This window comes from Atractosteus spatula (assembly GCF_055471065.1).
Source record: "Atractosteus spatula isolate fAtrSpa1 chromosome 10 unlocalized genomic scaffold, fAtrSpa1.hap1 SUPER_10_unloc_6, whole genome shotgun sequence".
NCBI classification, from domain to species: domain Eukaryota; kingdom Metazoa; phylum Chordata; class Actinopteri; order Semionotiformes; family Lepisosteidae; genus Atractosteus; species Atractosteus spatula.
Window position 1 is genome coordinate 980353 of NW_028296626.1, and position 13353 is coordinate 993705.

The following is a 13353-nucleotide window of genomic DNA, read 5'->3' on the forward strand; positions in this document are numbered from 1 at the left end:
TAGTGCCTGCTCAAATGCGAGGAATTAAAAAAAAACCTGGAAAATCAACTCTTGCAGTAAATGTCATAAATTTAAAGCGCGTAGTCTGCATGAACAGAGCAACGCAGCAGTCTGTAAAAACGAAGCCACAAGTCCTCTTTTATCTCGGGCAGTGCATTCCAATAAGATGGCTCTGCAGAAGACATGAGAAGTGCCGAACTCGTTGTTGCCATTATTGCTACTCCTGCTACTGTAGTTTTAAGCTCTAATCAGCGGGCATGTACAGTTGTACAGGGGCTAGACTACTTTGCGCCGTCCAAATTCCATTATGTGAATTTAAGGTTTTATTAATAACAGCATTAACTATACAATGCGTGCTCAAAAACCGCTACACATTAGCTTAAAAAGCAGCCGTGTTTTAACAAAGTGTGGTATTCGAACAGTAAACGCTGAAGTATTTAATACTTACTTGTGAGCAGATCTTCCTCGCCCGATGCTTTCAGAGCAATATCTGAATCGAGGCTCAAAATGGAAAGAAAGCTGAATCAGGCAAAGGTCATAAGGCACCGTTTCACTGTACACTATCACGTCCTGCTTGCACTGTCCAACTAAAAGCTTAGAGGGTTCAGAAAGGACACAAAAAACCCTTGAATCCACAATCTTGAACTTAAGGGTCGCCAGGTCTCCTCTATTACAACAGTAATATTACTAGCGTTGATTCAACATAGTATAGTAGGCTGAGACTTTGAATGCAATGGGATGGTGGCCAAGAGCTAAGCTGTTGGTCTTTTAAACCTACTGTGCCTTCCTTATTCACCGCCATGTTATTTTATCTAGCTCATCAAGTAACTTGCAAAACGTCTCTACTTGTTACTCTGTCTCAAAATTGTAGTGCAAAGTTATCTGTTAAAGCCTTAACAGAATGCAGAAATCAAATATATGGGATTTGTTAAGAACTTTATTGTCTTTTCACAAATTAATACAGAATAATACAAAGAAGACATTTTATAGTCTTATATTGAAACCATGAAACCTATGCACACATTCACAAGAGATTACAATAGAAAAACGCATTTGCTCCAGAAAATTAGATCACGTATGACATTAAATAATTTCTTAAAATCACACTAAATTGCGATCTTGAAACCAAAATTAGAAATATTGAAAACAACCTTTGTTCCCCAGGAAGAAAAGCTGTTTTACACTGATGGGACCCGGTTTTAGGTAATCAAGATTGGGAAGACAACTGCGCCCTAGCAAAGGAAAATGTTACACAAACTTTGGAAAGCACACTCTGAATCCATCCGTATATTTGATTTCCAAGATCCGTTCAAGGCAACTTGGCTCGTCACAAGCAAATCATTTCAGGGAAGAAATTCAGTTTAGTCAACTACTGGTGCATTCAGCACAGCTTTTGCTCTTGCTTGTCAGGATGGCTGAGTGGTCTAAGGTGCCAAACTCAAGGATGTGTGTCTTTCAAGCTGGCTTGGGTGTTCTGGTCTCCAAATGGAGGGGTGGGCTCAAATCCCACTCCTGACAGCTTCCATTTTTACCTCTCTTGAATTGTTCCAGTGCTAGCTGACAGTGAATGACTGTAAAAGCAGCAGAAGTAAGCAAGCAACTCAGTGCAATTTGTGAGTATTCTGCACTGTTAAAATCCATGGGTTTTCATACTTTTTGGAACTCGTAGCTCAAGAAGTGACTCCTGTTTCATTTTCTATTCACCAACTCGATTTGCATTCTGCCCCTCACACCTCACAACAGAATAACAAACGGCTTCATGAGCCAAAGGATTCCCATGCAGATACAGTTTGCACTATGTTTAGGTAACCCAAATGAAATATTTTAGTGTTGTCTCAAATGTAAGGAATTTCATGAAACCTCAGAATGGAACGCTTGCAGAAAATGGCAGCAATTCAAAGCTTGTAGGCAGCATGAACAGACCAAGGCAGCTCTAAGTTACAGCGATCTGAAGCCACAATTCTTTATTGCGCTCGGCAGTGCTTTCCGAGTCGATGGCTCTGCATAAGAAATGAGAAATGCTGGACTCCAAATACGATCTTGCCATTCCCAGTGAACAAAAGACGTATAGTATACGTCTATTAAATGCATACCTTAGACGTCTAAATGTGGTCCGCAATTCGTCTAGAATGAAATTCTAATATACGTCTATTGTTATACGTCAGTTATACGTCTATGATTAGATGTTCATTATACATAAATGGTTGGAGTTCTATTATACGGATAAATTTAGAGGACTATTATACATATATGGTTGGAGTTCCGGATAACTTTAGAGGACTATTATACGTATATGGTTAGAGGTCTATTATACGGATAACTTTAGAGGTCTATTATACGTATATGGTTAGAGGTCTATTATACGTATATGGTTAGAGGTCTATTATACGGATAACTTTAGAGGTCTATTATAAAATATTTTTATTTCTTGTCCAGAGGGAACAGAAGGAATCTCCACATAGGCTTCTGTGTTCGGTGGGCACTGTGTGAGTACAGTCTCCCTCTTGGCCCCCCTTTCCTTCTGTACAGAAGGCTTAGGAGCCTTGACCTGTTTCCACACCTTGCCTTTCTGGTGATCCACCAAAGGTTCCTCTCTGAGTCGCATGCCCTTTTCTTTTTCTATCCGTTTGAGGTTGCCGTGTGACATCAAACACCTTTCAACCTCAGTGTCAATCAGTGTCTCACTGGGTAAGACATCTCCCATGGCAGCCTTGAGGTAAAAGCTTCCTGCTTTTCCTCTCTGTTTTACTGCCTGCTCTGTGTTAGGAACCCTTCCACTCAATCAGATAGACTGAGGGAGGGAGAGGGGGCGGGTCTCCGCCTCCTCCAGTGGAGAGTATCAGCTCATTCACGCTTCCGGCAGCCTTGGGGAGCGGTTGTCTCTGTCCTAATAAAACTTGTTCAAGCCTGGCCAGGCGGGCGGTTACTGAATCCTTTTGTTCAGCTTTATCTAGCCCTTTCCCTCCCCCGGTGTTCTCATGGCACTTAGGACGCTGGGTGCGGTCCTGTGTGCCTGCTTTGGAACGGGGCTTAGCCAGCTCAGGAGCCTGTGCTCCTTCGAGCAGGGGGGAATTAACCCTGCTGGCTCTGACGGCGAACACAGTCGCTTTAATAGCTTTTTGCTCAGAGTGACTTTGGACATCATACTCCCAGGCTTTCTGCACGAATCTCTTAATATCAGTCATTTTCATGGTCTGTGCATCTGTATGCATTAAGATCATCTTTCTGACTGACGGGTGGAGATTCGCAATGAATAAACCCTTGAAATGTGTGTTCTCTTCACAACCTTCATCATTTCACCCTGCAAAATAAGTTCGTCTAAGTCTCTCGTACTATTCGCGAGGGGACTCTGCTCTCTCGTGCTTAATGTTAAGGGCGGCGGCTATCGCGGCAGTCGGGTCAATAAGCGCACTGTATTCTCGGATAAGTGCTTGACACAGCTCCTCAAAATCATTACAGACTTCTTTCATCTGCCTAGCCATCCACTCATGTACAGCTCTGCTGCTAGTTTTCCTGACCAGAAACACTTTCTCCTGTTCTGTGGCGTTTGGCAGGTACTGCAGAGTATACCTGAGGTCTTGAATATAACTCTCGATATTATTCTCTGACACTGCAGGGTCAAATCTCTCCATGTCCTTCGCTAGCTCTCTCAGAGAATGGAGGTTTATTCTCCTAGCTTCTCCGCTGACGGAGATCGTGGTCAGACCTGTCGCTGCTAGAGAGAGTGCTTAATTGCGACTCGAATTCAGACCTTTTAGAAACCATCGTTAAACTTAAAAAGTATTACTTTTAAGTACGAAATCACAGTTCTACCACAGAAAACCACAAGATCAAGTATGCAATCAACCCGGTAGATCGCAAAAGATCACAAAACAATCAAGCACTGCTTAAAGAGCAAGGGGAACTTTTTTCCTTTCAGCTTTCAGCACACTGTACTGTCGCGTATGAAACCTGCAGCGTTTTATATTGAATTATTCCGCTTGTTTGACTCATTTCAGTCTTACCATAGCCCAGGTATGACTGAAATGAGTCCAGGGATGCCAATAAATGTAGTGTGCTCTCTGAAGGCACCAGTTCTGTAGGATTTGGGCATTTACAGGGACATTTATTAATTGTAGCCGTAAATCACAAAATGATTCTTTTGATGGCCTTAGAATCCAACCATGCGATATAATTCAAACAACGCACACACACACGAGGTACTAATACACGAGGATACATTTATTAATACATAAAATATGCATATAAACCTAACAGATCTTATCGAGAGGGTTATCAGAATGCAAAAGGTATATATACAATCAGTTACAAAGAGTTACATATATCAAGAGGACATACGTTCAGTATATCATTCATTTAGATCGTTTCATAAAGTGAACTTGGTTACAACTTCTACATTAGATACTGAAAACAAGTACATAACTCTTAGGAATTAAATTGATATCAACTGGTTGGGATAACAATTGAATTCTCAAGCTGTAATGCATTGAAGTTGAATACTCATCCAATCTCTGGGGATTCAGATCTCCTGCGGGCTCTCTGGCTCCGTGCCAGGCTGTGCTGTGCTGCAAATGCTCACTGACTGGCTAGTTAGTGTTGGCTTTAACTAGCAAAGTTTGTGCACAAGAGAAAAGATGACTGTGGGTCCCAGCAAGTCAGGAAGGGGACCGGTTCATTCCTGATGAAGCGCTAGTTCTGAATAGTGATTCAGCTGTCCACAGTTCCGACCTGTTCACAAGGCTTGCTGCTGGTGCTTACCTCAGGTGGATCCTCTGGTTACTCTCTGGCAACCTCCGCTCTAGACTCTTAGAACAAAGGAAAGTTCTGGCACTCGGACACACTGGCCGTTCCGTGGTTGTCCGGGCTGAGTTTTAGGATGGTCAGGAGGTGCACTGCGAGAATGTCCTGCCCTTGGGACCCTTTTGCTCCTGGGCCGTCCTGCCCTGGAATTCTCCTTTGAATTCCCTTTAGAAAAGTCCAGGAAATAGTCTCTCAGGCCCTCTGTGTTGCCTGTTTTTACCTGGAGGAACTTCAGCTCGTTCATTGGCTGAAAGTTCCATGGGCATCAGAGTCCCACGTGGGTTACTCGGCCCTACCAGTCCCTGATTGGTTGATCAAGGTGAGATGTGAGTCACTTACTCCTGACACTTAGGAATGCAGTCCAGATGTCCATCTGGCACACCCTAGACAGATAGGCGCCAATGGATGACCATTGATCATGATAGCTAGGCTTAGCTAAGTGCATCCCCATTTGAGAGCTGTCCCTTATCAAAAGAAAACATCTTTAAATCAGCCTGCATGAATAGCTTCTCTGTGGCTCCACCACAGAGATGAACAGAGAGATGGGGCCTCATTAGAAAAAGCACAGCAACACTTGATTCTGTCTTATTAACAACCATTGAGGCTACAAGTGAAAGGCTGAAGTGAAATAGAGCGGGGACGAAGGCAGTGAAGAGAGAGAACGTGGGAAGAAGAGAAAAACGCAAGGGAAAAAAAGCAGCGTCGTAAAAGAGGTGACGGAGCTGTCCTCTCTTTAAGAAGGGTGCCAGCGAGACTTGCTCTTGTTTACGGCCACACCCCCTTGAGCACGCCTGATCTCATCTGATTGCGGAAGCTAAACAGGGATGGGCCTGGTTAGTACTTGGATGGGAGACTGCCTGGGAATACCAGGTGCTGTAAGCTTTTAAGCGCAGGAGGCGCCCTATCCCCGCTCGCTCGCTCATTCCCCTGTTCACACGTGCAGTGCGGCTTTTCCGTCTGTTTATTTGTCAGCTTTGGCGAGACACGGGTGCTTGTGTATTAGCGTGAGCGTTTTTTATTCTGATCATGAACAGTTTTACAAGTCCGCAAAGGATCGAGGAAAGGTTTATCGCCAGCTGAAAAGAGACACAGCGCTTCGGCTGTGGAGACTTGTTCGGCTGGCGTTCGGGGAGTCGCGTTTTTCAGAATTGTATTGAGATCGTTTTCCACAGAGCTCAGATGTCAAAGCACAGCAGCAGCTCTCCACAGCGATCCTCTATAGCGCCCTTTCTCCCGCAGCGCCGTCCTCATTGGAAGGAAGCAAGAGTGAAAGGCTGAAGTGAAATAGAGCGGGGACGAAGGCAGTGAAGAGAGAGAACGTGGGAAGAAGAGAAAAACGCAAGGGAAAAAAAGCAGCGTCGTAAAAGAGGTGACGGAGCTGTCCTCTCTATAAGAAGGGAGGCAGTGAGCCTTGCTTTCGCTTATGGCCACACCCCCTTGAACACGCCTGATCTCGGAAGCTAAACAGGGATGGGCCTGGTTAGTACCTGTACAGAATTTATCCTTACGGGCAAATCCCATGCCTTTTAATTCAGGTGAATGCAAGTGTTCGTTTCCTTTCTGGAACAACTTGTTTTGAAAGAAATCTATACAGCTTGCAAAAGATGAAACACAAATCTTGCTCATCAGTGAAGAAGAGGTACTCCCAGCAGGCCAGCTAATACCAGCAGTGTTTTTTTTTCACCCTAACCCAGAGAATGGAGAAAAGTGAGGCGCCTGTGGCTTTACAGTGTAATCAGTTCGCGGGTTCGGCGGTTAGCTGAAAGAGTGGTAAATGCAGCTCGCCCCAGCCCGTCCTTATTCTTTTAAAGAGGATAAAAAATTAACTTCGCCGCCATTACTACCAGCTTTAAAAGACTGCCGTGGGCACTGAAAAAAACACACAACAGATGCCTTTTCTGGAACCGAGGCAGAGATTCCTTTACGAACCAACTGATAAAGCTCAGCCAGTGAATACTGTTAACAGAATGTGAAAGCACGATCAACTTTGTAACTGCAACCACAGGAAAAACAGCAAGAAGCAGGCTCCATTCCCCATTTAAATCTGTCGTGCGAGGCATGCTTCTTGAACGCATGAAGTAAATCCCACGATCGCTTTTGAACTTGGACAAAGTACTTCTTTGCGCATAGTGCTCCTTTGGATTTAACAAGCTCAACCCCCGCCAACGATTCGGTGTGAAGAAGCAGAACATTCAAGTTTCACAGACAGAAGCGGCACGCCAGCACAGCCAACATTAAAACGGAGGGCACACTACGATTTGCATTGACACAAAAGTGATCTGGGCAGACGTCGTTCCCTGCATAACGCAAAAAGTGGCAAAGCGCTTTTGGGTTGAGAGGACGCAAGAAGGTTTTTGTTTTGTGCCTTGATGTCAAGCTGAGAAAGTATCTTTAAACACTTTGCTTAGTTTCTCGAGAGACTGCCAAAAAGCAGTTCCCTCCCTTTCGTCTGAATTCAGCTGAAAGGAGGTGGCGACAGAAGCACCTGGCAGCGGTGGGATTCGAACCCACGCCCCCGAAGAGACTGGAGCCTTAATCCGGCGCCTTAGACCGCTCGGCCACGCTACCCGCTGTGTGCTGTCTCTTTGTCTCGTTACTTGCTCGGAGGAGGTCGGGTGGGTTTTGCTCTTGTCGCCCGACTTAGTGGCGTTATGACCGTGGAACCGACTGCACCTGCTTTTTCTGAGATGCTTCCCCTCTCATGGCGAGATCTCGACTTCTTTAACACCTCTGGATAAAGATCTTCTGTGGAGCAGGTTTCAGACCTCTGCGTACAGCACCCTTGATGTCATTTTATCTTTACAGCAGCCGCATCCGGAAAGTTGTGTCTTTTACGTTTTATTTGAACAACAAAACTACATACAATACAAACAAGAGCACATATAACGTATCAAGAACATCGTCAGGGGCACATGCTATAATACAATTACACTTTATGAAAAACGATTACACAAGGTAAATAAAGATAAGGTCCGCACAGCTTGTTCTTACATTTCGAAAGAGTCCGTAAATACCCCTTTACGTCTATTTTGAACTGTTCAAACGTAGGACTCTTCCCAGACCATTTCACTTTATACCACATTCCTAAACGAGGATGCATCTCCTGTTTTAGAACTATTTTGGCCATGTGGCTTATACAACACACCCACAGTATTCTAATGGTGGACTGCAGATCTGTGCTATAGTTCAGTCGAATTCGAAGGATCCAGCAATCGTACTGGATTTGACTGGGATTCTGAAATGTCTCTTGCAAAAGTATTCGGGTTTGCTTGAACCTTTGATAAAAAAAAGTGATCTGATCTGAAACTACCCAGCTTACAATCTCTGAGGTAGTTGTCACTAAACTCGGACGTGATGTGGCACACATGTGCCGTGTGCCTTTACTTTTGTAAAAAACTGGTATCGGGAAAAGTTTCTTAATATTTCTTTTGATTAGCATGCAAGAAAATGTGATCATTACCTATGGAATTTCCCGCCAGCGTGGGGCTTGAATTCACAACCTTGAGATTCAGTGTTCAAGAGTCACAGAAGAGGTCGGCCTGGTCTTCAGTTTGCCAACGATAAGCTCCGGCAGTGCTCCTCTGTAAAACAGATTGTTCGGATCGGTTATGTGGGACGGCACTTCGATACTAAGATCGTTTGCAGCACACGCATGGTTTCCCCCCTTCACGCAAAAAACATAGACGAAGGAAGCTCTCTTGTCTTGGGCTGCTGACTCCCGGATTTAAAGCGCTCTGGGTGCCAGCTAAGTCTCTAACAAGCACACTATAAAGACAGGAATTACACTTTGCTCACGTCACGCATGGAATGGCGAGGCTACTTGTTCCAATATTATCTAGTCTCACCTCATATGGTGCCGATTCCTGGTTTTCATTTAAGAAAGAGCACTGCAAACACCGTAAACAGTGCAAAACGTGTGATGAAAGAAGTCTTTTCCCCCCTTTGTCTAAAGCAGAACACAGCGGAGTCATGCCGAGGGTTGTGAGATCAAGATTTCAGTGGAGCACTGTCGTCTACGTCTTTAGCTACATGAGTTGGACATCCTCTTGTACACGGAAAGCAGATTGAGATCCTCTGACATGAAAAGTGCCAGATAAAAGCCATTTCTCATCCTTTCTCTTAGTGGTGGAGCTATCGCATGTAAATGAGGCAACTTGCAAGGCGAGCAGGCTCGGTGCACACCGAACGCAGATGTCTCAGAGCAGTTGAGACGTGTCCAAGTGGCTGTCAAAGGACAGCCCTTCGCCGGCGCCGTGGCTTAGTTGGCTAAAGCGCCTGTCTAGTAAACAGGAGATCCTGGGTCCGATTCCCAGCGGTGCCTTTCTTCCTGTCTTACTGTACAGAATTTATCCTTATGGGCAAATCCCATGCCTTTTAATTCAGGTGAATGCAAGTGTTCGTTTCCTTTCTGGAACAACTTGTTTTGAAAGAAATCTATACAGCTTGCGAAAGATGAAACACAAATCTTGCTTATCAGTGAAGAAGAGGTACTCCCAGCAGGCCAGCTAATACCAGCAGTGTTTTTTTTTTCACCCTAACCCAGAGAATGGAGAAAAGCGAGGCGCCTGTGGCTCTGCAGTGTAATCAGTTCGCGAGTTCGGCGGTTAGCTGAAAGAGTGGCAAATGGAGCTCGCCCCAGCCCGTCCTTATTCTTTTAAAGAGGATAAAAAATTAACTTCGCCGCCATTACTACCAGCTTTAAAAGACTGCCATGGGCACGGAAAAAAACACACTACAGATGACTTTTCTGGAACCGAAGCAGAGATTCCTTTACGAACCAACTGATAAAGCTCAGCCAGTGAATACTGTTAACAGAATGTGAAAGCACGATCAACTTTGTAACTGCAACCACAGGAAAAACAGCAAGAAGCAGGCTCCATTCCCCATTTAAATCTGTCGTGCGAGGCATGCTTCTTGAACGCATGAAGTAAATCCCACGATCGCTTTTGAACTTGGACAAAGTACTTCCAAAGGAGCGCTATGCGCAAAGATTTAACAAGCTCAACCCAAGCCAACGATTCGGTGTGAAGAAGCAGAACATTCAAGTTTCACAGACAGAAGCGGCACGCCAGCACAGCCAACATTAAAACGGAGGGCACACTACGATTTGCATTGACACAAAAGTGATCTGGGCAGACGTCGTTCCCTGCATAACGCAAAAAGTGGCAAAGCGCTTTTGGGTTGAGAGGACGCAAGAAGGTTTTTGTTTTGTGCCTTGATGTCAAGCTGAGAAAGTATCTTTAAACACTTTGCTTAGTTTCTCGAGAGACTGCCAAAAAGCAGTTCCCTCCTTTTCGTCTGAATTCAGCTGAAAGGAGGTGGCGACAGAAGCACCTGGCAGCGGTGGGATTCGAACCCACGCCCCCGAAGAGACTGGAGCCTTAATCCGGCACCTTAGACCGCTCGGCCACGCTACCCGCTGTGTGCTGTCTCTTTGTCTCGTTACTTGCTCGGAGGAGGTCGGGTGGGTTTTGCTCTTGTCGCCCGACTTAGTGGCGTTATGACCGTGGAACCGACTGCACCTGCTTTTTCTGAGATGCTTCCCCTCTCATGGCGAGATCTCGACTTCTTTAAAACCTCTGGATAAAGATCTTCTGTGGAGCAGGTTTCAGACCTCTGCGTACAGCACCCTTGATGTCATTTTATCTTTACAGCAGCCGCATCCGGAAAGTTGTGTCTTTTACGTTTTATTTGAACAACAAAACTACATACAATACAAACAAGAGCACATATAACGTATCAAGAACATCGTCAGGGGCACATGCTATAATACAATTACACTTTATGAAAAACGATTACACAAGGTAAATAAAGATAAGGTCCGCACAGCTTGTTCTTACATTTCGAAAGAGACCGTAAATACCCCTTTACGTCTATTTTGAACTGTTCAAACGTAGGACTCTTCCCAGACCATTTCACTTTATACCACATTCCTAAACGAGGATGCATCTCCTGTTTTAGAACTATTTTGGCCGTGTGGCTTATACAACACACCCACAGTATTCTAATGGTGGACTGCAGATCTGTGCTATAGTTCAGTCGAATTCGAAGGATCCAGCAATCGTACTGGATTTGACTGGGATTCTGAAATGTCTCTTGCAAAAGTATTCGGGTTTGCTTGAACCTTTGATAAAAAAAGTGATCTGATCTGAAACTACCCAGCTTACAATCTCTGAGGTAGTTGTCACTAAACTCGGACGTGATGTGGCACACATGTGCCGTGTGCCTTTACTTTTGTTAAAAGCTGGTATCGGGAAAATTAAAGTCAAATCCCAAAACAGTAACATATTTAAGAGTAAATGCCTCCTAATAGCTAGCAAGCGCTCCTAGTTAGTAACGTCGTTTGTGTCCCTGCCTGTCACGTGGGAAACCGGGGTTTGATTACCGACGGGTAAGTTTTTTTAGTTTTTTTATGATCAGATTCCAATCTTTAATGCTGTGTGTGAGAACTTACGTAACTTTCCTTTTCTCACATTTTCTGACGACTATTCCGAAGGAGCGCCCTGTCAACTCCTAATACTTTTCAAAAATCTGCCTGCATGTTTGATTATTTTTGTTTTATTTAGAAAAAGTTCAATATTGATCATAACTAAAGAAATTTATGATCAGAAACAAAAACAAAATGTTGAAGATGCAACTCGATCTTGAATCAGAGCTGGGTGACATGGGCTTCTGTTCTGAAATGGTTGTACGGGAAATAGGAGGAATCTCTTCTCTCCTATGGAGCATGAGCTGAATCAGGAATGAGACATGTCATATATTAACGCATGACCTACATCGTAAAACTAAAACTAAATTAAAAACTAACATTAAGTTATCAGAGACATTCATTTATATACAAACAAGAGACAGACAAAGCAATAATTCTACATTAACTTGTCCTGCACTAATCAGACTAATTGAAATGGTCTGATTCAGAGCCTGTGCAGCTCGTGCTAATACAGCAATGCCAGTATTGAACCCTCAGCACCATACTGACTACTGAGCACAAGTTCAGCTGCTCTCCAGCTTTGTTACGAAAGTTTTTTTATTGCAAATGGAGCTGATCTCCAGACAGTACAGTGTAAATTAGTCAGCAGCCTCTACTAGTAATACATCGCCCCTGTCCAAAATCTCTAGGTAAAAAAAACACATTTTATACATTTGTCTGTTTAAAGATATAATCTCTTTAAAAAAGACAAAGGGTTTGTGTGTCAATTGTTTCGATTAATTTCGAACGCAAAGAAAAGTAGTTTTATTCCAAGAAATCACACATTTGTCGCATCCTCCATACTATACTTCTCTCTTGTAGTAGTAAAGCATTTTGATTTAAACTGAACAATATATTAAATGTTTCTTCTATACACTTACGATTAACATAGGCAGCCTTGAACGGATTGCGGAAATCAAATATACATCTGGATTCAGAGTGTGCTTTCCAACTTTTGTGTAACATTTTCCTTTGATAGGGCGGAGTTGTTTTTAAAATCTGGTTTAAAAAAAAGGAGTGACGTCAGTGTAAAACAGCTTTCCTTCATGGGGAACAACGGTTGTGTTCCATATTTCTAATTATTTTGGTTTCAAGATAGCAATTTAGTATGAAACATAAAAGCCAGCTGGATAAATCTGTTACACGTCATTTACAATGGTCTTTCAACTAATAGCCCACGCAGGGATCAAACCCCAACTGTTGGTACGAGTTGCATAAGGCTCTGCAACATGCAGATGAGAAACTAACCTCCGCTTCTTTATTATATACACAGTGAGCTATATATGCGGGCTTACTGGCCCCTACGGGCTCTGTATTTGATTGCGGTACAAGACCGGCCATGGAGAAATGAAGTGAAGAGGGTGTGTTCATTAAAAGGCTCATATCGTCCCTGGGAGGTCTCAAACCACCACCCTTTTGGTTAACAACCGAGCCACAAAGACTCATGTACAGCTTAACACTTCTCGGTCTCAGTGAAAGTGATACACTCCGTAAAATTTCTGGAGAATCATTTGTCAATTTCCCTACGGGATTAATAAAGTATTATCTATCTATCTTAAAGGAAAATCGCCAACAGTGGCCGATATCTATTGGAGTTATTTTCATTCTATACTGCAATTTCTGAAGGGTACCCTGTGAAAATACGAATTTTGACGAGAAGGGATGGACATATAAGGTCAGCAGGCTTGGGGAATTGGACCTTATGGTGAAGGCTGCGGGCTCAGCATCAGCAGAACCTGATCAGTATCGGTTGACTCCGATATACTTTGACAACTTAACTTCTGGATTTAGAGACATTTACCTTAGTGTCGGTATACTAAGATGTTTTGGTAACGAGGAAGGAGGGACAAAGCAAATTGGCAGAATGTGTGCTATTTTGTTGACTACAGTCCTCCCATGCCAGAGGGTCAATATTAAAAAAAACCCTAACAGTATAATCTCTTGTACTTCACAATTTAACAGTGTCTGTTACATTGTGTCTCACACCTCAGTGTCAGAATTGTGAGACGAGTTTGTAATCAGGAGGGAGGGCCATAGCAATTCAGCAGAAATTGCATTCACCTTTTCCCAATGCATTCTCACAT

At 43.6% G+C, this 13353-nt stretch overlaps 1 non-coding gene and 1 pseudogene across 1 annotated transcript; both read left to right on the plus strand.

Annotated features, from left to right (window-relative positions):
* The first annotated feature begins 5563 nt into the window (after positions 1 to 5563).
* LOC148811943 (5S ribosomal RNA) lies at positions 5564 to 5682 on the plus strand (annotated as a pseudogene).
* A 3365-nt stretch (positions 5683 to 9047) lies between these two features.
* trnat-agu (transfer RNA threonine (anticodon AGU)) lies at positions 9048 to 9121 on the plus strand. The gene has a single exon. It is a non-coding gene; the product is annotated as a tRNA-Thr (tRNA).
* Positions 9122 to 13353: the final 4232 nt, after the last annotated feature.